The 27,477-nt window shown below is 45.2% G+C and overlaps 1 protein-coding gene across 3 annotated transcripts in view; it reads left to right on the forward strand.

Annotated features, from left to right (window-relative positions):
• The window catches only part of NAV2 (neuron navigator 2), a 390,873-nt gene that overhangs the window by 236,249 nt on the left and 127,147 nt on the right, over positions 1-27,477 (forward strand). The gene's annotated exons all lie outside the window — the stretch shown is intronic.

Here is a 27,477-nt window from a genome sequence, read left to right on the forward strand (position 1 = left end):
GTTTCTCCTGGGAAACCCTTTCAAAGGCCTGAAGAAACCCTCTCCCTGGTGATGTCCTCCCTTGGGATGCCCACCCTCCCTGATCAGTAAGCTCTCTTGGTTGTATTTCTGCTGCCTTGTTTCACACCAAAGCTTGTGCAGAAGTTTTGCTTTGTGTGTGAAATGTTGAGAGGGACCCAGTGATGGTGAGGAGAGAGCACAATCTAAAAAAACTGACTGGAGATTAACCCTGGCTCTGCCAAGAACTAGAACAAGTTCTTAACCTTTGTAAATTAGCAACTGGAAGTGGGCAGTTAGTTGAGCAGGTAGGAGCCCGGTGTCCCATGTCAGTGTATCTGCATTCAGTTCATGGCTCAGGCTTTGTGCCAGTGAAGACCCAGCTAGGCAGCACTGATGGCTCCTGTGGTTGGGTCCCTGTCATTCACATGGAACACTTGGACTGAGCTCCTGACTCTTGGTTTCAGACCAGCCCAGCTCTCACCTTTGAGGACATTTGGTGAGCAAACCAGTGGATAAGAGCTCTCTTTCTGTTATCTATCTCTCCTTTTAAATAAATAAAATCTTTAAATCCAAAGAAAGAATAAAGCAAGTGTGAAGCTGGAAAAACCCCTGGCAAAGAATCTGGGAAATTCTAAAATGTGTCCAGAGATCGGTCAGGCTATCTGTATCTCTGTAACTGTGTGTGTGTAGAACTTTTTTCCACCAGCAGTTCCTCAAAGATAGACAGATACCCTTGTTTTTGTAAACACTGAGAACCTGGTATAGTAGCCTAGTGGTTAAAATCCTCACCTTGAATGCACTGGGATCCCATATGGGCGCCGGTTCTACTCCTGGTAGCCCCACTTCCCATCCAGCTCCCTGCTTGTGACCGAGTAAAGCAGTTGAAGACAGCCCAAGGTCTTGGTGAAGCTCCAGGCTCCTGCCTTCAGATGAGCTCAGCTCTGGCTATTGTAGCCACTTGGGGAGTGAATCAACAGATCTTCCTCTCTGTCTCTCCTCCTCTCTGTATGTCTGCCTTTTCAATAAAAATATAGTAAACACTAAGAGTAGGACACGGTAGACACCTGATGCTTCACAAATGGTGAGTACTGAGTGTTTTCCCTGGTGGACCTTGGGCTGATGTAACTTGCATTCACAAGCTGTGAACCTCAGTAGTTCTGTTTCTAGAACACTCAAAGAAAACCAGTTCAGCCCACAGTAAACAGCTCATTACCAACACAGGATGTGATGTTGTGGCCCCAAAAGCTATTAGCTGTAAAAGCGCCATGTAGCTTTGAAACTCAGCAGGAGCTATTTGCAGGGGTGGCAGTTGAGTGCAGGAGAGAAAGCAGGTCCTGAGCAAAAAGGCCTCCAGTGGTGGCCAGGGTCTCTGCGTCTTTGGATGTGCATGCAATTCTCCGTGTCTGTCTGTCCAATGCCTGGACCTTGCCAGGCCACCTCTCTGAGCCTTCCCTGTGTCCATCCGAGCAGAGCTAGTGGCTTTTCTCTGAGTGGCCTTGATGTTTTGTGCATCTGTAATATCATGGGCAGCACTCTGTTAGAATTTGTGTCTGTGTGTTGAGGAGAGGACAAAACTTTTGCTGTTGCAAGTTCCAAAGATCAAGGTCAAGTCTGTCTTGAGTTTTCTTCATTCTCTGCCATGGCACCAGTTCCTTAGTAAATCATCAATAAATTCTCGTTGAATGAATGAAAAATCCGGCATTCACAATGCAAGAGCATTCACATCCCTCTAAATGAACATGTGGCTAAATTTGTAGTACCTCTTAGCTCAAGGTCCCAGCCCCACATGGCTTTCCTCCCCTTAGCTGTGTCATGTACTATCTGATGATAAGGGCTGGGAGCTGAAAAGGCTCAACCCATGGCAGTATTGGAAAAGAGGGCAGCCCAGTGCAGTAGCTGCTGTTTTCTGTGGTCCAGCAATGGGAGGTAGAGGTGTGTCTCTCTGTCTCTTCCTCTTGGGATTTTGTGGGACAAATATATGCGGTGTCAGGTAGTCAGTCAAGAGCATAGCAGGAGAACTGGGTCATATGGCAGGTTTATTTGCAGTTCTCTAAGCACTTTCCATACTGACTTCCTCAGTGATTGTACTGGCCTACACTCCCAGCAGCAGAGTACCTTTCTCCCCACATCCATGCCAGCAGGTGTTGTTAGTAGAGTTCTAAATGTAAGCCAACCTCACTGGAGTTAGGTTGAACCTCAATGTGGTTTTCATTTGTATCTCTCTGAGGGCTAGAGAGCCTAAGCATCTTTTCATGTCTATTAGCCATTTGAATCTGTTCTTTTGAAAAATGTTTGTTCATTTCCTTTGCCCATTTCTTCACAGGGTTGTTTTTGTCTTTACTGTCCCTTAATTTCTGAGGCTCTTTGTAAATCCTGGAGGTTAGTCCCCTATCAGTTGTGTAGTGTGGAAATATTTTCTCCCACGTCGTTGGTCACTTCTTCACTTTGTTAACTGTTTCCTTTGCTCTACAGAGGCTTTTTAGTTTGATGTAGTCCCTTTTGTTTATTTTGTCTTTGCCTTTGCTTGGATTGCACAGGGGTGTCGCTTTACCCAAGAAACTTTTGTGTTTTCTTTTTCATTTCTTCACTCTTCTGTTGGTTATTCAGTGGCATGTTTTTCGACTCCATAGAGCCGTAAATTTTTGTTTTAACTTCATACCTGTTGTTGACTTTGTTTTGTGGCTTCTCATTTAAGGCAATATACAGTGACAGTGTAATAGAGACTATTATATTCAGATGTGAAGATATAATGCAGTATGCATCTCTACTTCCAAATCAAAGATGGACTCCCAGTGAAACCGTTGGACATGACTAGACAAGGGTCCTGGAGTGTCTGCACCAGCAATGTCAGGACATACTTAAATAATAGACTGATGGACTTATTACTGCTTATGAAGGACTATACTATTGTAATAATATGGGGAATATCAGTTGGGGGTGGGAAGTTGGGGAAGGGGTATGGGAAATCCCAGACCCTATGGAAATGTACAAAAAAAAAAAAAAGAGAGAGTATAGCAGGCTGCTCCAGAGTAAGAAGAATACATTGATGGTGTGAAAGGGTAATTTCTTATCTGTACATCTTTCCCTTGTCCTTCCAGGCCAGACCTGGGGCAACCTTACAGGATATTGTTACTGGCAAACTGCAGGTGAGGAGGCCAAAGACTCCCTCAGCAGCCAAAATGCACCCTGGAGCCAGGATGAGTTAGTTTAGGAGAGGCTGTCCACAGAGGCCATGATTCAGGGCAGATTGCAGCAGGGCATGGCTGACATCTAGAGAAACAGCAGAAGTGCTTGTTTTTCTGGACTGCTCCCATTGTAGTGGTCTCAGCTTGCAGGGCTGTTGGAAGGCTTGGGAAGTTCAGGTTGTGAGCAAACATCTGGACTCATCTTGGTGGAAATAGGGAAAGACTCAGCCTTGTACACAGACCCATCCAAGAGTTCTGAACAAGTGAATGGAAGCTGCTATCTGTTCACAGTGCCGTTGGCACTGAGTATGTGTGAGTTTGTCCCTTCCAACACCCAATTCCCCCTATGTACTTGCTGTCCTGCATTGTCTATCCGGAGTTTAGTGTGGGCTCTGTAAGATTACATACCTCCTAAGTGCTTGAGATGCTAGTCACCAGGGGAGCATCCCCAAATTACCTTGTTGGCCACACTCTAGGGTTCCTACCACCTCCTTAGCTTCAGTTATAGCTCACCAACTCAAGGAATCACTTGAATTAGTAGCAGTGATTTGTAAAATTACAGAGTATATCAGAAAGGCTACAAACACATGAATGTTTGCTACAGTGTTTGGGACAGTGTAATGGGGTGGGTGTGTGCAGAGCTTCTGTGCCTTCCATGGGCATACCACTCTACCAGCACCTCCATGTGCTTTGCAGCTGGGAAACTCTCAAAACCCCACAGTTCAGAGTTGTTCTGGAGCAGCCCTGTTAGGGGTCAAGTCCACTTTTCAGCCTCCATCCTAAGAGTCAGATCAGTATCAGAAACTCAGATGGGATTGAAAGGAACTTATTATGAATAATGAAGTTTACTCTTATTATGAATTCCGAAGGTACTTTGAACTCAAGACAGTTTAATAATTTTGGATCTCTGTGCTAGGAGCCAGGATCAGCAACCAAAGGCATATTTTCAGTTATGTGACAGCAAGTCACTTACCCCTGCCTAATGCTTAAACCTCTTAACACAGACAGACTTAAAAAAAGAAGAAGGCAAGACTCCGAGATGAGGCCTGTTGGTCTTGAATAGCTCAGTAGATGTGTGATGGGTCTGGACCAGGTCCAGTCTTGGGGTCTTTTTATTCTGTCCTACTTCCCTGTATGTTTCCTTGCTGACAGTTCCTAATGGGGAATGAATTCACAGAAACTGTAAGTGCGTTTCCCTGTCTGATGTTTTCCTTGGTGTTGAATATCCCAGCCAAGTACAATGACCCTTGTTTTCCCAGGCAGCTTTCTGGGCAGAATAAGTAGGCACAGAGTCAGGCAGGGACAGGATTAATCACTCCAAGTGTTGCAGAATTTGTGACAGCTTTTTCTGTGTGGAGGTGATGTCATCAGATATGGATGGTGAAACTGCTTGGTAGCTCTAGCTGCCAATGTCAGTTGACCTTGATGGCCAGGGGTGGGACAAACATCAACTGTCCATCTTTTGCATCCACGGTGGTGAACCACTTGATTTATTGTGTGGGAAAGATAGCAGCCCATACTAGCAACTTGATGGATGGTCTTATCAGAGAAGAAAGAACAAAGGGGCTATGAAACTACTGGGAGATGAGAAATTCTGCAGCATTCCCCAAGCCTGCTCAATCTGGTCCTGGATAGATTTACTAGACACAAATCAGGATTTAAAAAAAGATTTACTGGGAAATTGTCCCATGGAGAAATTAAGTATGGTATAGCTTTGACATGGGCTGCCTGGGCTGCCGATAAGTGGCAACCTAGTAATTTATGAGGCACACAGAACGTGGTGGTGTGTTTGCAGGACACTGGCCTTATAACTGAACTTCTGGGGAATTTCCCAACCTGCTTTGAAGTTTGAACCCTTTCCTCTACTTTCTTCTGTGCAAAAAGAGTACTTCTGCATAGAAGAGAAGGGAACAGAAGTGGGTGCTTTGGGAAAAGGAACCCTTGCATCTGGCCCTTCTGAGAGGTCCCCAAAGGGCCCTTTCCTGCTTCCCCTTTCTTTTAGTGACATCCTACAGCCCATGACTTTCTAAAGCACAGGCTTCCCCTAAATGGGAAACTGGAAATGTTTCCTTTTGCCTAGCTTCTGTGGTGGCTCCAGACCAGCATCCCCAGACAATGTCAGCTATCCAGGCCAACCGAGACCAGGCCTGGATGAATGTTTAAGCAAAGTAAGTGGTAGCCTAGGGGATATGAATCTGGGGCTTTAGGAAAACCCTGATCCCACAGTTCTGTATTTCTTGCCCTGAAAAAGCTCAGGATGCCCTGGTGTCACGGATTAATTCTAATACAGACCAAAAGAGGATGCTTGTGAGCCTTGGGAGGTAAGACATTGTACCTTTTCTCCTGCACCAGAAAACCCAAGTCAGGATGCTTCGTAATCATAAATACCCTTGGCTTGATGTTCTGAAGGCTGGATGTCTTAGCAGGAGGGCTCTATGTCTAATGACTTCCTTAGCACATCACCCCACCTTGTAAGGCAGAAGGATGAGAGGATGCAAGAGAGAACTGAATTTGCATGTATAACAGACTTTCATGGTAATAACATTGATCCTTCCATGAGCACAGAGGCCTTGTGAGTTAATCACCCCTTATCTGACACCCACCTGGTCCCTGTTGCCTTAGGCTATAAATTTCCAACACAGAAGCTTTGTAGAATGCTTTCAAACCACAGCACTTCTAAGCTAGACTTGGAAATAGTGCTGGGGCTATTACTGATCCTTGCAATTTATCCTCATAGCAATGATGCTGACAAAACTTTGACACAGCAGTGTACACACAGTACTTCACTCAGTGCCATAAGTGGGTTGTAATGTCCAATACTGGTTCATTTGATCCTCTTCCACTATAATTTATTTGCAAGCTCCAGTTTGTAAGAAACTAGCAAGCCCTCTCATGGGAGTCACTGGGAGTGACATGGGTCAGCACATGGGAGACGTGACATCTGAACACTCCAGCTGACAGCCATCATGCTGGATTAGAGAGACATGGTATGACTCATCACCTTCAGCAAGATTCTCCTTCCTGCTTCCTGCTGTCTGGACTGTTGACTGTCTTGTCAGCAGAAATTACTGGGTGTAAAGGAGCATCAACAAAACACAGGGCAGCATCTGGACATTACTCACATTGGTTGCAGGTATTTAAGCTAAGGAACTTCCACCATGGGTCCATGAATCAGCACTGTGGAGAGACTACATTTTAATTGATTCAAGTTGGCAACTCTGTAAGATGTGACTTCTAAATTCCAGATCCCTGGTTCTTCCTTAAGCTGAAACTTAATCTAATACTCCTTAGGTTTAGTACAGACTTCTTTCTTTCACGGTCCTCACTAAGATAAACCTGGGACCACTGAACTTACATTTACCGTGGGAGACTTACATACACAGGAAAAATGTACTATACCCCTACAGATCTGGATGGATGTGATGGAGGGGATGGATGAGTGAATGGATTGCACCTTTAACTTGTGGCAGGCATATTTTGTAATACCAGGACTCTGGCTTTATGTGTGTCTATTTTATTAAGAAAAAGAAAACCCAAGGGAATAATTGTGCTTAGCTGTTTCAAGTTCATGAAAGAGAAGGATGGCCTTCCATTTGGTTACTTCTTTGTTGCTGCTAGAATTTCAAGGTGACATGCTCTGTTTCTTTGCTGTAGTTGTATGCTCTCTTGCCACCCTCTGACCACTGTCATTGCTGGAGAGCCATGATCTGCAGGCACCTTCTTTTTCTACTCATGGCTTTGCAAGCAGACTTTGGAGACTCTCACCAAGTTGTCTCTGACTGTCCTTTGCTTTTTCTGTGAAGCTTTCGCTTAGTTCTCATCTGGAAATCCCAGTCCATACTTACTTTCATTTGTCTCAAGATTTATTTATGTTAAATGCAGAGTGACAAAGAAATCTTCTATCCACTGAGAGATGGTTCACTTCCCAGGTGGCAACAATGGCCAGAACTGAGTCAATTTGAAGCCAGGAGCTTTTTCTGGGTCTCCCATGTGGGTGTAGGGGTCCAAAGACATAGGCCATCCCTTCTGCTTTTCCAGATGCAGTAGCGAGGAGGTGTTGGAGGCAGCTGCTTTATGCCACATTGCCCGCCTCCTTACATTTATTTTAAGCATACAGATCTCCTAGATTGAAAACGCCCTTTGCAGTTATTTTTCAAGAGCCAGCAGTAGGAGAGTGGCTCAGCAGATTTATGATGGCAAGGTTGGAGAATACCAAGTTCGAGCTGAGGTGAATAGGAAAGGAAGCATTTGGATGAGGTTGGGAGTCTTGGCCCTGTGACAGTGATCCCATGTTGAAAAACTCAAAAGAACATCTGTGTGTGCCTGCACACAGATCAAGATAAGGGACTAAAATTTTGTTGGGCCCTCAAACATGCTGTTTAAAGATGTGGAAGCAACTGTAACCCTGACTACACTGAAGTTCCTTGTTTGCCAGTTGCTTGCAGAAATTACTTACCTTTCTAAGCCTGTCTGCTGTAGGTTAAATTGTAGCCTTCCTCTTTGATATGTAATATTGAGAAAAGGAAACAGAATTGTCAACTGTTTGCCATGTAGAATGCAGGCTCCCTCTAGACTCTGTAGTCACTGCACTTCTTTAGGATTTTTTCCTGCTCAGTACATTAACTAAGATGATGCCATGTTGATTCTTATTTTTGACCACAATGACCAAACAGCTCCAGGCTGAGTAAGAGCTGGTTATGTACTAGACAAGACTGTCTAGGGAAAGGGAACCAAGAGAAGCATGTGTGCAGGTGAGCAGGGAGACAGAGAGGCTGATTTCTCAGGACCTGATTGTGTTCTTGTGGAGACTGACAAGGCCAAAATCAGCAGGGCAGGACAACCAGTTGGAAACTCTAGGGAAAGCTGATATTGTTGCCCAAGCCCAAAGGCAGTCTGGAGGCAGAATTTTCTTATCCTCAGGGGACAACAGGCTTTTCCTTTTAAAGCCTCCAGTGGGTTGATGAGGCCCAACTCATTATGAAGAATAACCTTCTCTTCTCCAAGTCTGTGGGTTTCATGTTAATTTTTTAAGTTATTATTTTATTTTGATAATGTTCACATAGTTGATTAGGGCACAAAGGGTCAAGGGCTACAAGAAAGTGGGTAAGAACATTGCTTCCACATTCTCTCTTTTTTTCTGTATCTGGGTAAGAGGAGAGATTAAGAGAGAAGCCCTACCCAGCCTCCCACCCATCCCATGGTCCCTGACGTGGGACGTGCTCCGAGGGCAGTGCTCAAGTGGTTTTGAGAGTTCAACAGTTCTGATTTACTGCCAGTCTTGCCATTCCAAACAAGATAAAATCTCTCCAGAATGCACTGGCTGACATAGTCCACCTTCCATGTTAATTTAAAATAAGAAATACTTTCAGGGGCCAGTGCTATGCTGTCACAGGTGAAGCTGGCATCTGCAACACCAGCATCCCATATGGGTCCTGGTCTGAGTCCTGGCCATTCTAATTCTGACTCAACTTCCTGCTAATGTGCCTGAAAAGGCAACAGAAAAGAGTGGCACAATTATTCGGACTCCTGTACTCCCTTGGGAGAACAAGATGGAATTCTAGGTCCCTGGCCTTGGGCTGGTCTAGCCCCATTTCTTGTAGCCATTTGGGGAGTAAATCCAAGAATGGAAGTTCTCTCTCTGTTCCTCTCAATCTCTGCAACTCTGCCTTTCAAAAAATATTCCCAGAAACCTTTTTTTAAAAGATTTATTTATTTTTATTGTAAAGTCAGATATACAGAGAGGAGGAGAGACAGAGAGGGAGATCTTCTGTCCGTTGATCCATTCCCCAAATGGCCACAACAGCTGAATCTGAGCCAGTCCAAAGCCAGGAGCTTCTTCCAGGTCTCCCACGTGGGTACAGGGTCCCAAGCCTTAGGGCCGTCCTCAACTGCTTTCCCAGGCCACAAACAAGGAGCTGAATGGAAAACGGGGTGCAAGGTTACAAACCAGTGCACATGTGGGATCCTGACGTGTGCAAGGAAAGGATTTTAGCCACTAGGCTACTATGCTGGGCCCCTCCCAAAAACCTTTATAAGCATTCAGACTAGTACTTGAGCAAATATTGAGTGTTATGACTTTACTAAGTTGATACACAGAGTTAGCCTCCTCGAGAATCTGCAGGAATGTGTACAACATGAGCCATGGGGAGAGTATCCATAGCCCAGAGTCAAGTGAGCAGCTCCCCAGCTTGGATAGCTATCTGTGAAAGCTTGAAGCATATGTGTCATGCCTTGGGGATCACGCTGTGTGCCTTGGAAGGATCGTTGCATCCCTTCCCCGATTCCCAAGGACCTGATAGGAAATCTCCCTGAGAAATGGAGGCTTTTGACCTTTCCTGTTTGTTACAAATTCATTGCAGAATGAGACAGGCACACCAGCATAGACACCTATGGAGAGCTGGTGATTTTGAGAAACAAAAGGAATGTGAAATCTTGTGTTTTAACAGAGGTCTGAGTTTGTCTGCAGATAAACTACCAGCAATAAGGAAAACCCCCCACTCAATCTTGATCTTGGGAAAAGTGGGAGGTGAAGTTTGAACTCCACTGCGTCATTGGAGTTGATGTCCCAGTTCCCAGCACTTTGTGCTTGTCATCGCCCAGTCAGCTGTTCTGAAATTAGAACACTCACAGATTTGAGCAATAGAGTTGAAAGGGTGAGGTCAACTCAAGTTGTCAGAAATGTAGAACAGAGTGAAGGTGGTTCTGGTGCTACAGAGAGAAGGAAGCTGTAAAAGAGCTAAGTAACAGCTTTGCTAACAAGCAGCACTGTGATTCATAATAGCTGCACTGCTTCGGAGTCTTGACCACAGGTTAGGCCCTGTGCTGAGCTCTTCACACACAGTGACCTTGTTTCTTTGAAACCAGAGCTGGTTTTGTTCCCTTTTCACAGCCAAAGAAACCAAAGCTCGGAGAAGTAAAGTTATTTGGCCCAATAATTCAGGTAGCAACCAGCAGAACCAAGGATCAGTGGGGTTGAATTCAAAGCCTGTGCTTTCAAGTACTTTCTTGTATGGCTTTTCGCTATTACCAAACCTCACATCCTGAATATACGGACAGCAAGATCAAGAAGAAAAACTGGGCATCCATGTTCCATAAAGAGAGCTGGGAGCTGGTGTTCAGAAGAGTAAAACCCATTACATAGCAACTTAAAACTGCTTGGATGGGGCTGGCCTTGTGCAGCAAGTTAAACTGCTATCTGAGATACTGGCATCTGAAATGAGCACCTGTTTGAGTTCTGGCTGCTCTGTTTCCCATATAGCTCCTTGCTAATGCACCTGAGAAAGCAGTGGGTGATGGCGCAAGTGCTTAGACCCCTGCACTCATCTCGAGACCCAGATGAAATTTCAAGCTCTTTGCTGTGGCGTGGCCTCACCCCAGCCATTGCCATTGTTGTCATTTGGGGAGTGATCCAGAGGAGATTGGTCTCTTTCTTCCTTTTCTTTCTTTCCCTTTCCCTTTTTATTTTCCTTTTCCTTCTCCCCTCCTCCCCCCTCCCCTCCCCTCCCCTCCCTTTCTTTCCCCTCCCCTCCTATCCCTTCCTCTCCTCTCCTCTCTTTTCCTTTTCCTTCCCTTTTCCTTTTTCCTTTTTCCTTTCCTTTCCTTTCCTTCCTGCCATTCCTAGCAAATAAATAAATCTTCAAAAAAAAAAAGCCCAAAATGAAAAAAAAATCTAAAACCCACTACTTGGAGTATACTTGTGTGATGACCATGGGAACTGGGACTAGGGCAAACACTTGTCTGCCTCAAAAGCATTATTACTCATGTAATTTCCATTGAATGTCACAGGGCTTGACTATAGCATTAGAAACACTTGTGTCAACATTTCTCCCATGTTTGTGCTGAAAGTGAACAGGGGCAATTCTGGTGGTGTGTGTGTGTGTGTGTGTTGGAAATGAAAACCGATACGGTGGTCAGGGGCAGGGAAGTTCAGATCCAGGGCCAAGTTTGCGGTGTGATTTACTGGTGCTCTTCCTGTTGGAAGAGCTCACGCCAATGGACGTTTTAGTCACCTGTGGTTTTCGGCCTTTGTGGATGTGACACCAGTTTCTCTGAGGAAACTCTATTCCCTTTGCTCTTCTCCCACTGTAACCTCAAACCAAACCGATAATGGCCAGCTCAGCGCCACCCGAGACCCCAGAACCGCACACTGCTAGCTAGAGCTCTCTGAGTTGAGTGACTTTTGCCTTACTGTAGGGGTTGTTGATTACAACCACTCAACCATGGAGCCAGAAAGGAAGGGAGGCAAGAGTGAGGGCAGGTAACTTTTCTTGCACTTTTGCTGACTGCTGCAACTGTTACTGCGCTTGATCTTAGCCAAAAGGCCGAGAAGCGACGACTGCTGGACCTGTTTAGAACTTGCTGTTGGAGACTCTCAGGTGTAGGGGAGGCTGCTCTAGAATGGCTTTCATCCAGTGTCCTGCAGCCAGGCCCTCTGTGTATCATGAACCAACCCAGCCACTAACCATGCACATAATATCAGTTTTAGCAGCTTATAGTCAATTAAGCACTTCTGAGTGCCAGTCCCTATGAACAGCATTTATGTACTATATCTCTTTTTATGCTGATTTTATCTCAGTAATGTGAAAATTTTCCTTCCCATTCTTCTGAGGTCAAAGGGCCATGGAGGGTCTTAGTAGGCCCCTGACCTGAGAGTCAGTGTGTCCAGCAGCTGACCAATCAGCAGCAGATAGCCTGACTCAAATATGAGCCCAGCAGCCATGGACTTTAGGCTCATTCCAAAGCCATATACACTTGTCTAGCATCTAACGCTGCTTCCTCCTCAACTCTCAGTGCTTAATTCTCCTCTTGTGTTTCCACCATTTGAAACCTGCAAAGACTCACAGATTCTTCTATTCCTTTGTTGAGAAACATCAGACACTGAGTTTGATGGCCTCGTATTGCAGCCCGTGACTTTGCTGCTATATTTTTTACCTGCATGATGATCTTCCACCTCTTTCTTAGCCTCGTTATTCCTGGTCCGTTTAGCAAAACCATGCTGCGCATTAGCTGTATAACCAATGGCTCTGCTCTGTTAGTAATCTTGTCCTAGTTACTGTGCTGTGTAACAAATGATGCCACTGTCCAGTAATTCAAACATGTTTGATTCTGTCAGTGGAGTCTCTGCATTGGGAGTTGAGATGAAGTATGATGGGAATGACTTGTCTCTGGGCTGTGCCCTCTGGAGCCTCCAAGAGGAGGACTCCAAGGCTAGTGGGTATCATTGAAAACTTACTCTCATGCCCAGTGCATGGACTGAAATAACTTGAAGGTCAGAACCACCAGAGTCTCTTTATGCAACCAGGTTCCTCCTCAGGATCCCAAGGCAAGTGTTACAGTGAGCAAGGCAGAAGCTGCATCACACTTTGTGATCTATCCTTGGAGGTCAAGAGTGTCACTTCCACCTTGTTGTATTTATTAGGATAGTCACAAGCCCTCCAGAGGCAAGAGGAGGAACCAAAGACCCCCACCTCTCCAGGGGAGGATGTCCAGGCCATCTTGCAAAAGAACAGAGGGGGATTGGAGGTGTTCCTGTTGTCCTCTGCAACAGTCTGCTGTCTCCTTCCTGTGGTGCTGGCCCTTTGTTCCTGTTGGAGTGTAAGCTCCATGCAGGTGCACACCTTGTCTTTCTTAACCTCTGCTGAGTCCCCAGTGCCTAGCACCCAGTATTTGGAACACTAATGAATGATTGGCTTACTTGACTTTATTTCTACATTTCTTGCCATCTCCTTACTGCTCACGTGCCCTGCACACCACCTCCCCATCCTGTTCCTGCCACTGTGGAGCTCAGTCAGATCTTTCCTCCTATCTCTGTACCTTTGCATGGGGCTGCTCTGTCTGTGTGCTTCTTCTTTGCCCTGCCACCTGCCTCATTCTGCACAAGACAGGAAGCTTCCTTGGCAGTCATCAGGTCTCTTTCCTGCGTTCTGCAACACCCAATAGCACTTCCCAGATGACTCCTCTCATTTCCCTTTGGCTTGTCTGTTTGTGTAACTGTGCTCAATGCCAGGACATCCTGAGCATAGAGATTGGGTCTTTTTACTTCTGTGTTTCCAGCTCCTTCTGCCAGATCTTCTGTTGATGTTAGGTGGTATATGTGGAATGGAGAAAGAGGATGGCTGTAGTGGCTGCTGCGACTACTGATATTGTAGCTAGCATGTATTGGGCCCTCCATAGGGTCCTTAATATTGAATACTTACAGGTTTGCTGGGAGGCCTATAAAATGTTGTCATTCTTATTTTATGGATGTGGAAACTGAAGATGAGAGCAGTCACCTGCCCGGGGTCATAGCTACTGAAGGATACAGCTCATTTCAGGAAACTGGAGGGTCCAGAAGTTGAATCCAAGGCTTTTCTGCTTGCAGCCTGTTGGGTCATTGTGAGATCCAAAGACTTCTCTAGGTTTTATATTTAAGGACTATCAAGTTTTAAGTATTTTGAATCAGGCAAATGTTTGTTTAGGGAAGTTTGTTTTGTCAAAGAAGTTGCAGGATTGAAGATTAAAAACATAATATAAGCATTTGTGAAAGCTAAATGTGCTTGGCTTGGAAAATATATAGGACTAGGTTCCAGAGAGGGCCAAACCTGGGCTCTCAGTGGAAGTCGGGCTTGCACTTTTCCTATACTAAATATCAAAGTGATCACCAATCCACATTAAGTAAAATATGCTAAAACGTGCACCTCTTACAATCAGAGCTGGGCTGTTTGGCAGGGACAAGACTCCTGGTACTCCCTATTCTCCAAGTTTTCATGAAGAATCTGGAGAACTCAATTCCTGGATTCCTGCAAAAGGAAAGAACACAGTGAGGTGATGTCCAAAGGTCTCCCACTGGTCAGATTCCTTCCACTGGCAGGCGTCCATCTTCCCATTGGCGTAACTGTAGTCTAGTGGCTGGTGGAGCAAAGCTGGTGGTGGTGTTCAGGTGGGAAGGGGTCTCTCTGGAAAGCCCAGTCTTCGCAGATCATACTGGGCTGGGAGTGACAGCAGAAGCACCAGGGCAGCTTCCTCTGAAAATTTTCTGACCCATGCATCTTAGAACAAACCCCAAAGTCATACCACCTCCTTTCTGCCTCAGCTTTTAATCTGAAGAGCCCCGATAAACTTTCTACACTGGCCAAGAATTTGGCAGATTTGGCTCTCTGCAGTTCTTAAGCTGAGCACAGCAGGAATTTGAAGTGTGAAAATATTACAGTATTGAATATGCTCCCTGTAACTATGCAGAGTCTGGGGAATCTGGCAGTGTTCCCTGCCCCATCAGCTTATGGTTGAAAGTATGAGCATTTGAATCAAGACATGTTTAGGGACCCCAATTTTTAATCTGTGCACTATTGGACAGCTGTTAGGGCTTCAACCCCTGGTGTGTTGATAGACAGTAACCTGAGGAGCTTGTGTTTTAGCCCCCTTCCACCTGCCCTTCCTGCCAGACCACTTCAGTTGCTGCCAGAGAGCCTGACCCCTCCCAGTTCACACCACCCTAACCTTGTCAAAACATTATCTGCAGCCTAGTGGGTTTGCCTGGAAGCTCAGATGTTGGCTGACAAATGCCTTATGCACAGGCTCCCTGTAGGGCCCCAGCTGCTGCCTTACCATAGAGGGATATCTTCAGTGTGGTTTGTTCTTCACCCTGTCTCTCTTCCAAATACATTCATGACACCATCATGCTAGAATTCTAAGGGAGATGCATCATCTTCCATATTTTAACGTGAATTCTCTACTACAGCAATTTTCACTTTTTTATATCTTTCTGAACTTCATGGGCAATGGAGAATTTAGCTGGGGTGGGGAGGCAAGGAGGCCACCTTCAGCTTTGATTGCAGGTGGCACAGAATATAACTCTAGCTTTGTTCCCAGTACAGTGTCCTCTGCTGTACCCATGTTCTCCCTTGAATGGGACCTAGTGATACTTCCCTCTCATTGGCTTCAACAGCTTGTAAGTTCCACATCCTCCAGTAAGTCCTCTTGAACCCTTGGTACAACATAGCCAAACACTGGTAGTATTTGAGGGTACACATTTGGCCTGTTAAGATATCATTTGGGGTATCAATATCCCACATCATAGCACACAGACTTGAATCCATCCAGATCCTGTTTCCCAGTTCAGCTTCCTGCTAAGGTGCATCCTCGGAACCACAGAAGATGGCTCAAGTGCTTGGGTCCCTGCCACCCATGTGGAAAACCTGGATTGAGTTCCTGGCTCTGAGCTTTAGCCCAGATATTTGAAGAGGTGAATCAGTGGATGGAAGAACTCTTCCTATCCAGGTCTCTCCCTGACTCTGCTTCTCAGCCTTTCCAATAGATATAAAGAACTATTTATCTATTTAAAAATTAGAATTACAGCGCGCGAGAGAGAGAAAAAGAGATCTTCCATCCACTGGTTTTCTCCCCAGATGCTTCAGTGGTCAGCAATGGGTTAGGCTGAAGTCAGGAGCCAGAAGCTTCACTTGGGTCTCTCATATGGGTGGCAGGGGACCAAACCTTGAGCCATTTTCCATTGCTTTTCCCAAACTGTTAGCAGAGAAATATATTGGAAATGAAGCAGCTGGGATATAAACTGGTTCCGACATGGGATGCCCATTTTCCAAGTGGTGACATTCCCTGCCATATCACATTGCTAGCTCCTGCATAGTGTCTCTGGGTTGACCCCATGTGCACAAGCAGAAATGATGTGCACTATCAGATAGCCCATGTGGCTAGCTGTTGTGTCTGCTTTTCTGGCTGGATTTAGGTCCTTTCAGCATCAAACTGCTCAGCTTTCCGTCCTTTGTCCTGGGTGGCCAAGAGCCTGGGTACTTTCTGTTGCTGGTATATTTGTTGAACCCCATTTAGAATGAGCATACAGAATAATCATTGTCTTATGATGCTGTCTGGGAGACATTTAGATCTAAAAGCATGCACTGAATTTACTTTTGCTTTAGATCCTTTGAATTTGCATATCTGTGAATTTTTTAATTTCCTTGTTCCAGCCTAGGGCTAGCTGGAAAATGACTTCAGCCTTCCTCCCCTCTCCCCCATACCATCCCTGCTCCACCCCTTGTTTAGGCTCTGAATTCCTAGAAAAATTCTGCGTATCTGTTCCAAGCAAACACTGATTCCGTTAAGGTGAAAGCCTGAATGTGATTCTTTTCTCTTTTTTAAAAAAAGATTTACTTATTTTTATTGGAAAGTCAAATATATAGAGAGAAAGAATAAGGAAGATCTTCTGTCCACTGGTTCACTCCTCAAGTGACTGCAATGACCTGAGCTGAGCCAATACAAAGCCAGGAACCAGGAGCTTCTTCTGGGTCTCCCACGTGGTGCATGGTCCCAAGGTTTTGGGCTGTGCTTGACTGCTTTCCCAGGCCGCAAGCAGGGAGCTGAATGGGAAGCGGGGCTGCTGGGATTAAAACCGGCACACATATGGGATACCAGCATGTGATTAGCAAGGACTTTAGCTGCTAGGCTACCATGCCGGGCCCTGAATGTGATTCTTGCCGCCCCAACTTCACAGTAGTAACTACATAAATGTGTATCAAATGCCACCACCTTAAAACATGCCAGGCCTTGGTTCTGGCACTGTGGTGTATAGGATAATGCCACTGCCCTGAGTGCCAGCTTCCCATGTGGTTGTGCTGGTTCACATCCCAGCTGCTCTACTTCTGACTCAATGCCCTGCTAATATGCCTGAAAAAGCAGCATAAGATGGTCCAAGTGCTGCTTGCAGCCCTGCACCCATGTCAGTGACCCAAGGGAAGCTCCTGGCTCCTAGCTTTGGGCTGGCCCATCCCCAGTAGTTATGGCCATTTGGGGAGTGAACCAACGGATGAAAAATTTCTCTCTTCAAGTTTTCTCCTTCTGTCTCTGTAACTCTACATTTCAAAATAATATTAATGGTAATAGTGATAACAATAAAACAACAATAATAATAATTGGCCTCCTCCTCCATGGCCAAGGCCTGCATGTCCCAATAGTGTAGCCTCACATGCAGCCACCCCACATAATGCAGGTATCTGGTTGTTTGCTGCAGTGGTGTAATGTACCCCAAGTCTGTTTTATGCCACTGTCTACAAAAAAGGATTGCCTCCCATTACAACTTAGTCACCAAGTTACCACCTGTCCCCGTCTGTTCTCAGGGTACTTGACATTTCCACATCAGTCTCAGTAAGACAAGGTGAAACTTGCCGGGTCCTAAACCAGAATGCCAGGTTTCTCCTCAGCTTGGTGCCCCCAACACAGGGATTAGGGTAAAGGGTGGGGTGATGTGTTTATGTGAAGTCAGAAGAGACAGAGGCACTGTGTCTCTGATTACCACCCCCAGGGCCCTAGTCATCTTCACAGGGAACAAGGAGACCTCAAAGCCAGTGTCAGTTCTGCTGACTGACTGTAGAAAGTGAACTTGCATCACTTTGGGGCTTGGGGAACCATGTGTCAGAAATAGCATGATGGGTGAGGTGCAGCAACCACACGTGGTGGCCAAATGGGCTACAAATGCTCAGGAGAAATGACCCTTCAATGCTGTGAAGGCCTTTTCAGCAAAAAGGTACCTCTGCCCTGGCACCCATGTGCTGTCTGTACTACTGTGCTCTCATAATGCATGACACTGCCTAGGGAGGCCACTTGCCAGCCATCTGGCTGCAAGCATGTAGACACTGCTGAGACCCCGAGGACTTATGTCAAGACCAGAAATTCCATCAACTCTTCTCATATCCTAACATGTGAAGGAGGGTGCCTCAAGGATCAGCTCCCACCTGGGCTCTATCGATAAAGTAGGCCAACACGAGTTACTGAGGTTTCAAGTTTAAGATGCCATTGCCTAAGATGGAGCGGTGGATGGTGTGCCCAGATGTACATGGAGGATGTGGCAGGCCACTGGGTTCTGCAGAGGCCATTTGGTACCATAGCAGAGGAAGGTTAGCAGAACAAATTGCTCAAGTACCCCAGCCAACCATTGTCAGGAAATATCCAGGCAAATGGAGACTCTGGGTGGACTGTGTCAGCAGATGGACCTTGGAAGGATTTCCTCATCTTTGGATTGGTGAGAACAACAGCATTTCAGAACTATCAAAACCACTCGAGTGGAACCCTAGGAGTAGGCCCCACATCGAGGAATCTGGATTGACATCAGGTGGTCGCTCCCTAACCCTGCGTACTGGAGCCGTGGGGAGGCTGGTGTGGCTTCTCCCCTAATTTCTTCCCTCCCTCCAGATACAAAAGGGAGAGAGGGAAGATTTGGAAATGGTGATCTGACCCACACCTCTCTAGTCCTCAACCCTTCTCATCCTGGTCAGCTATATAAACATCATCAAAAATAAAAAATTAATTAAAAGAATAATACTAAATGAAACGCCACTGTTCTGCCATCACTTGAGGTGATTTAGGGAAACTGAGACCAAGTTAGTTTACATCCCTTCATCTAAATGAAGGCTGAAGGTGATGTTTCTGACTTCTTTGTCCTCACTCCCTACAAGATAATTACTTACATGTTTATTAACCCTCTAGGATTAAGGGTAGGACTTAGAACACGGGGCATTATTGTTTTTATTTTAATCATTTTAGTATTAAATTATTTTGATATATTTATTTGAAAGACAGAGTTAAAGAGAGAGGGAGAGACAAAGAAAAGTCTTGCAACTGCTGGTTTACTCTCCTAGAGGGTTACAATGGCCAGTGTTGTATCAGGCTAAAGTCAAGGGTTTCATCTGGGTCTCCCTCAGGGCTGGCAGGGACTCAAGTACTTGGTCCATCTTCCATTGCAGCCAGGACACAAACTGGCAACCCTGTGGGATACTGGCATTGCAGAGGTAGCTTTACCTGCTGTTTGATTTGCCTATTATGTGATTAATTTGAAAGGTAGCATCACAGAGAGGAATGGAGATCTAAGAAAAAGAGAGGAATTCCATTTGGGCGTCCCTCGTGGGAGACAGCACCTCAGGTGTTTTGGTCAACCTTTCACTGCTTTTCCAGGCACGTTAGCAAAAAGCTGGGTTGGAAGTGGAGCAGCCAGGATTGCTGCTGTGTGTTGTGATGTCAGTCATCTTTCAGGCTTCCTGCTCATTCTGAAAATATCTCCTGAAAGCCAACGCTGACAGTTGAACCACAATAAAGAAGAATTCAGGCAAGGCCACATTCAAGAAATACATGGAGACTTCATTTTTCCAAAGCATATGGCCTTTCTTCAGCAGGGTTCCCTCTCAGTTCCCATATTAAACCTGTGTAGTCAAGGACTGTAATCAAAGTATAATATATCTACTAAAAATAGGAGTGAAATACAGTATTGTTATAATTCTGGGCTCTCTGTGTCTTTAAGAGCATAATTTATTAGCACAATACTGCACTTTTTTTTTTTTTAGACAAAGTACTTCTCAAGGGGACAGCATTATGGCACAGTGAGTTAAGCCACCACTTGTAATGTGTACCTCCCATGTCACAGTGCCTACCTGCTTTGCAACTCATCTGCCCTGCCTCTAAATCAGCTCCTGCTAATGTGCGTGGCAAGGCAGTGGAGGATGGCCCAAGTGCTTCAGCCTCTGCCACCATGTGGGAGATCTGAATATAGTTCCAGGCTCCTGGCTCTGGGCTGCCCTTGCCACCACTATTGTGGGCAGTTGTGAAACAAACTGATAAAATGAAGGTCTAGATATATCTCTGTTTCTCTCTGATAATTGAAAATAAAAATTCTTTTAAGGTGCTTATGGAGTTCCCTTATGTAAAGATCCTTAAATAAGCTAAACCAAAAAGAGCTAGCAATCAGTGTGCAATGGAATTTTGTTAAACTTAAACATTTTGCAAACAACACAAAAACCTTAGTAGCATGTTTTGTGCCATGCAGAAATTTCCAGTCACTCCTCTACTAGGAATTTGGTGAGAGCAAGACTCGTGCAGTGGTGAAACTGAATTTGTTTTCTAAAACTGGGGGTAGCATTGGAATTAGAGCAGTGCCACATGCCGCTGCTATATCCATTCATAGCAAGCAGATGAGTCTTACCATCTGGAAACCATGTCAGTGTAGGCTGAGGGACAGCCCCCCTCAGGCGGGATCTGTTTTGACCCTGCCTTGTCAGAGACACTGTGGATAATAGCATCCAAAAGGGCATAAAAGATAAACATAAATATTCTTCTTATGGACTTCATTATCTGAACCAGTGTGGTGGAGTCACACAGGGAGATTGCTGAAAGGCAGGCTCCGGTATGGGAGGTGTGGGACTCTCCAGGTCATTCTAGGTAGCTGCCAGGGGAAGCCAGAATGGTTGGTCCTCAGTCCATACTTGGGCAGCAGGTATCTGGTGAGGCACATATTGGTTTTGTCACAGACAGTGACCTCTGTTCTCTCCCTTGCTACTCTCCAGCCCTTAGCTCCAGGAAATAGGAAAGGCTGAAGTCTGTGGCAACAGGTTCCCCTGGGCGGTGGCAAGGCAGTCCCAGGGGACCTCTGACTCTTTAACTCAGGCTGGAGTTAATTCTCACTGCTTCTGTCTACATAGGCTGGTGGAACCATGCCCTTATCTGATTCTTTTAGCAACATCTTTAGCTTGGTCCCCAGAGACGTGCACTCTGGGGACAAGGACCAGCCACAGTCGGCTCCTGAGCTACTGACTCCACAGCAGCCCTGACTTCCAGGTGCATTGTAACCAAAGGGTGAGCTGGGTACTCCTGCTCACCCAGCTCTTTTTGCAGCGAGATGGAAATGCAGCCAAGTTGGGAAACACACTAGCAACTGCTGAAGAAACTTTCCAGCAGTGATCATGTGCTGTGCGCCTCGCTGAGGTGGTTCCTGTGTAGCCACAAGGTAGGTGCTGCAGACCTGAGCATAATAAAGGAAAGATTTTGCTGGGGATGAAAACATTGAACTTCCGCTTCCTGCTAAAACGAGGAAGATGATAGCAGTGTGTTGGCATCTTAGAGGAGGGCGGGAAACAGTGCTGAGTGGTGTCTGAGCTCCACATAGAAAGGTAAGAAATGGACTGGTCCCACACTCCCCGGCAGCTCTGGCCGACAGTGCGGCAAGGTTACCCCCAAAGGCAAGGAAACCAAACAAGTGTGAGTCAGTGTCAGAGCTGCCCTCCGGGCATATCAGTGCTCCTCACATCTCCCTCCACCCCTGCCCAAGGCTCTGGATTGTCTACTGTCCAATGTGGAATCTTGCATAGTAGTTCGGTTCTCTTATCACAGGGAGACAAAACTGGAACCTTGGACTTTGTCTCCCAAGGTTTCTGTTGCCTTCATTTCATCCTGTGTTTGCCTTCGATGATCTGTATTTAAGAAACAGCAACAGAATATTCTTTGGGACTTGCCTTTATTTGTTTGAGTTTTTGATCTAAAGGAATTAACAATGAATAGGATGTCAGAGACATTGTCATAATGACTGTTCTGATTGTATGAGATGTGGGAATGTGATAATCAGTGAAATACCCTACTTTTGCGCAACATTCACACCTCACACTCTTCAAAGACCAAATGGGTTCCAGATGTTTCCATAGCAGGGTAGAATATTTGCCTAAATTTTAGCACTACCTTTTTACCATTAGCACTGAAAAACTGAACCCAGTTTTTTCCAATCATATTTTTGTGTTTCAACTGTGCATTCTTCCCCTGAGTCAAATGTGGCAGCTCCTTTTCTTTCCCAAAGTGGTTAAGATGACTTTGTTATAGTAACCTGTTGGCTTGTCCTTCTGTGACCCAGAGTGAAGTTTATTCACCTGACTTCTAAGGGGCCCCAAACCAAAGGGATCCTTTTACAGGTTTGTTCAGAAACTCAATTTGCATGTTAACAAACTCAGGCTTAGAAGGGGAGTCCCTTTGAAAGCGAATGTTGTTTGACAGTTTGGAAGTTGGTAAAACTTTCAAGAATGAGAGCTTTCTATCAGCCCACATCATTTTCTCAACCTTGTGCAGCAAGGCCTGTGCTGACGTTCACGTTCCTACGTTGATATTGATGTTGGCAAGGAATGTTTTTTATATATGGTTTTACTCCATTTCTCTTAGCTGTATTTGCTGTGAACTGAACATATGTTCAAAAAATACAGACAGGCTGATATGCCTTTGAGGAAAGGTTATCAACTGGGATTGTTTAGGGTTTGTTTTTTGGGTTTTTTTTTTCTGTTTATGCTTTCATCCCTTTTGTCTGAGAATTTTTTGTTCAGGTCACACATTCTGTTAGAAATGATTTTGAGCAGATAGGATCATTTTTTCTTTGGCTTTCCTTCCCCACAACCCTCCCCCAGTTCCTGACAGAGGGAATTTCTTTGGAGATTTGTGGCAGTTAGTCACGTTGAACTGTGAACTTTGGGAGTTAGAAGCCACCTTGGCCTTCCCTCCAAAGGTAACTCACAAAGTCGGTTTCACCTCACTGCACACTGTTGCATCATTACCTTTCAAAAAGGGAAAGAGATCTATTTACTAAAGCTTGGGCTCAGAATCAAACGTATTTGTTCCAGCAAGTCCGATTGGATTCCAAAACTTTTTCATAGCTAGCGTCACTTGCCTGTATTTTGCTGAAAAAGTTCCTTGTAGCAGGTGTGTGACTTTCCCAAGTTTCTCTTGGCTGCAGGAGTGAAGAGACCTGCCTTGTAAGTCTGATGATTCTCCAAAGGTCTGGCATGGCTCACCCAGGATTAGAAGTGCTGTGTTCTAAAAAATTGGTAGGAGGAAATATTGATGAGAAAATGCTTGCCGAAAGTTGAGTGCAGAATGAAAGTGCTCACCAGGCAGTGTTGGCTTTGAGGCAGCAGCCAGAGCCCGTTCCTCATCATTGGCATCCTACCTCCCAGTCCTTCCTGACCTTCAGAAGCACAGTACTTGTGGCATCGAAGAGGAGAGAAGATCACGCAGAGACACTGTCCTGAGCCTTGGACAGTTGCAACTGATAATAGGCACAGCAGTTAATAATTATGAAGTTTCCTTATGTGCCAGGCTTTCTGTACATGTGCTCTCTGTCCCATGTACCACAATGCCGTGACGTTTCAGCTGCTTCGCAGATACTGAAACTTGAAGAAATGACATACACCAACATGAGACAAAATTGGGGTAGGAATTGATGTCTCTCCTGTGGTCATAAGCAGTCTCCTTTTCCTTACCTAAACTACAGAAATAACGCTGCACTTGATACATTTCCTTTGAAGACTGAATGCTGTGATTTCTGTGAGGCACTTAACACAGAACCCAGTGAGCGCTCAGTACCATTAGTTCATAATAACAATGTGTGGTTGGTTCCTCAGCAGGCAAAACACATCAATAGTGTATGTGGGCCCCTTGCCTCTGACAGCGCAGTCGTGTTCCTAATTCCAGGCAGCCCCTGGTTCAAAAAGCAGGAAGAGTACCCACAGACACCCTGTTTTTCCAGTAGAGGCTCCAGTTCTTCCCCTGCAGAAGTCACTGGGGGAACTCTGAAAGTGGAGGAAGACAGCCCCCTACACACTGAGGTCCAGCTCAGGATAATGTGGGAATTGTTCAATAGCGTGGTTGTTTAGGCAGTCACCCGCTCAGCAAACATCAGGATGTTAACAGCACCTCATTAGGTTCCAGCCCTAATTATTTCTTTCCCCACAGAGAAGGAAAGTATGGTGCTGGCGCTCTGAGACATAGTCCTGGCTCAGCTTGTTCTGTGCTTGTGACCTCAGGCAAATATGTCATCTCCACCCTGCCACACAGCTCCAAGAGATAGAGCAGGGCCTTCTCTGGGCCTTCCTGAGCCCAAGGAGCACCAGCCTTGTTAATACTGCTGGCCCAAGGCCATGCCTCACAGGAACACATCGGTGATTGCATCATCTGTAAATTAAGCTTTCTTAAGAGATTAACTTTACTGAAGCAGTCTCTGTCAATGTATTCAGTAGCCAATTCCTATGCAAATTTTTGTCCAATAAAAACATACGCTTTCCGTTTAGCATAACAGCCATTTAACAATGTACACTGAGCTTTTTGTAAATCAGATTGTTGTAATTGGAGGATAATAATTTCTAAATGGGATGGGCATTTGTTTGGCATAGCAATGAAGACGCTGTTTAGGATATCCCTAGCCCATGGAAGGATGCTTAGGTTCAAATCCCAGCTCTGATTCTGATTTTAACTTTCTGCTAATGTACACCCTGGAGAACAGCAGGAGATGGTTCAAGTATGGGGGTCCCTGTCATATATGTGGGAGACCTGGACTGAATTTTAGGGATCTGACTCCAGCTTGATTGGACCTAGCTGTTGCAGGCACTTGGGTTGAGTCAGTGGATAGATCTCTTTCTTATTGTCCCTGGCTCTTTGCTTATCAAAGAAAGAATATCAAAGTACATAAATAAATAAAATGTAAATTGTTTAAAATGAATAATTTGAGCGAGACAGAGATAGGGTTTTGGTATAGTAGATAGGATGTCACTTGGATAGTTTATATCCTGTGCCAGCCGGCATGTGTGAGCTCAAATCTTGACCTAAGTCACAATTCTGGTTTCCTAGAATGATTATTTGGCTGATTATTCAGAAAATATGATTGACTTATGTTTTTATGAGTGTAAGGAAAAAGAGGCACTTTCCCATTTTTGTTGCCATGCTGTTTAATCCTCCGTCCCCATCACACGCAATGAATGAATTAGATCTGCGTCACAGTCACATTCATCTCGCTGGACCCCTGGCTTTCCTAATTAGTGCATGTGAGAAGGCAAACAGCTGTGATTTATCCTTGCAAGTTCCTTCCCTTCATCTAAGTAAAGTCAAAACTCCCTGAAAGCAGTTGACTGGCCAAGCTCTTACATTCAGTCCCACGTGTCCAGGTACCCCCTCTGCCGCCCACCCCCACACACTAGGGTGATTGTCTTATTTATTTATTTAGTTACGGACATGCTGGGTTTGGGGCTGTCAATTCCCCACATTCCACTTCTGTATTGTTCACCTGACTCTTTTCTGACCTTAGCAGAGAGCCAGGGGCATGTATATGTGGGCCTTGACTACATGCCCGAATGCGTGCAATTGCCCAACCTTGTGTATTGTTTCACCAGCAATAAAAATCCAGCAGGGAAATGAGTGCTAAAATTAGTTTGTTTGTCCTTTGACAAGATCTTCCCAGTCTGACAAAAAAAAAAAAAAAAGTTGTTTATCTAACTGGTAAGGCAGACTTTGTTATAATCAAAAGTAACTGCCTTGCTTAATGGGGTGAGAGATTGTACTGTGAAACGCTTCCACCAGATCCCCCTTGAAAGGACATTGTATCTTCTAGAAGGTTCAGCCTCTGGCAGTTACTGCATTGTAATGGGTGGGGTTTTCTCTTAGTGCTGTTTCTCAAATAGATGTGTACAGGCTGCTCCTGTACCTTGAATGCCTGCATCTGTTGGATGTGTGGGTGATGTTCCACCGTAAGATAAGTGCACAAAAATTGTTTTCCCAAATATTTCATGTATAAAGTTTTTTCAACAAGGAAAAAAAAAGTTTTTCAAACATTTAAGAAGAGAGAAAAGCTATGGCTGATGCCCTTGGAAAGGACCTTATGGCTGTGTCTTAAGGCTTCATTCATTCATGTGTTCCTTCTTTTAACAGAAATAACATTTAATACATGTACTATGACCATGGGATCATAAGAATCTTTGCCTCCGGGTCCGGTGCTGTAGCCTAGTAGCTAAAGTCTTTGCCTTGAATGCACCAGGATCTCATATGGTCTCCAGTTCTAGTCCCAGCAGCCCCACTTCTCATCCAGCTACCTGCTTGTGGCCTAGGAAAGCAGTTGAGGATGACTCAAAGCCTTAGTACTCTGTACCTGCTTGAGAGTCTCAGATGAGCTCCTGGCTCCTGGCTTTGGATCAGCACAGCTCCGACCATTGAGGTTGCTTAGGGAGTGAATCATCGGATAGAAGATCCTCCTCACTATCTCTCTTCCTCTCTATATATATTTGACTTTGCAATCAAACAAACAAACAAAAAAGAATCTTTGCTATCCAAAAAGCGCTCACTAAAGGGCAATTATACAAATTTAACTAGCACTGTAATTATGAGTTTGTTTTTCTACTGAGACTGTAATTGACATATCATAAAATCCACTATTTTTTCCTTTTCTTTCTTTTTTAAAAAGATTTATTTTATTTTAATTCAAAGTCAGATATACAAAGAAGTATACTCCCCAAGTAGCTGCAACACCCAGAGCTGCACCAGTCTGAAGCCAGGAGTCTGGAGCCTCTTGCAGATCTCCCAAGCAGGTGCAGGGTTCCAAAGCTTTGGGTCATCCTTGACTGCTTTCCCGGACCACAAGCAGGGAGCTGGATGGAAAGTGGGGCTGCCGGGATCAGATCCAGCATCCATATGGGATGCCGGCACATGCATGCAAAGGACTTTAGCCACTAGGCTACCAGGCTGGGCCCCAGTACTTTGCTTTTTGACACACAAGGTTTACCACATAAGGATTAGCACCCAGAGGGTCATTTCAAGGTACTCCTGTCCAAATTCCGTGTTGTATCTCATCAACCCAGGTGTGGGGAGAGGTCAAATGCCCTAAGACATGCTGGCAGATGCAAGCCAAGGACTTTAGCCTCTAGGCCTCCACACCAGACTCCAAATTCACCATTTTAAAGATGGATGACTGTTGAGACAGGCGTTGTGCTGCAAGGCACCCCTGCATTACTTATCAAGATGCCCAGTGGCATCCTGGCTACTCTCCTTCTGCTGTCGCTTCCTGCTAAGGTATCCATGAAGGAAGCAGATGACGGCCCAAGCACCTGGAACCCTGAAGCCATGCAGGTGACAGGTATGGAAGCCTTGTCTTCTGAGTCAGCCTAGCTCCATCCTGACTGTTTGATGGGCATTTACCAAGAGAACAAGTGAATGAAACAATCTGTCTCTCCCCCTCTCTACCATTCTATTTTTCTAACAAATAAATACATATTTTTAGTATATTCACAGTGGTTATTTATAAAGCAAGTTTTGTCAGCACAACCACAAACACTTGGTTTGACCTCCTGCAACAGCCTTTCCATTGCTTTGACACCGGATCATCTGTGACCACTGATGTTGAAATAGGAGGCTGAGGGGTCACTGAAAGTGTTTAGTTCATGCATGCATGGTCTCCCAGAAGTTGCCCTGTGGGAACATTCCTTTGTCCCATTACTGGAAGCTGTGCTTCTTACCTGAAGCATTCCTCTTCGCCCCTTGCTTACTGGTTCTGGCCAACTTCCACCGCAATACAGAATATTGTTATTCTAAGAATATCTGGAAATGGGAGAAATTTAAGGATCAGAAACCCTCAGGATATACCCCATGTATAGTGAGGCTAAAATGCCAAATGCAATAAAATGTTCTGTGAGTTGGCTGAGCTGATTCTGTATCCAGGATAGCGACTCAATGGGCTTCTTACTATACA

This window comes from Ochotona curzoniae, unplaced genomic scaffold, assembly GCF_017591425.1.
Source record: "Ochotona curzoniae isolate NIBS_2020 unplaced genomic scaffold, NIBS_Ocur_1.0 contig_3432, whole genome shotgun sequence".
In the NCBI taxonomy this organism is placed as follows: domain Eukaryota; kingdom Metazoa; phylum Chordata; class Mammalia; order Lagomorpha; family Ochotonidae; genus Ochotona; species Ochotona curzoniae.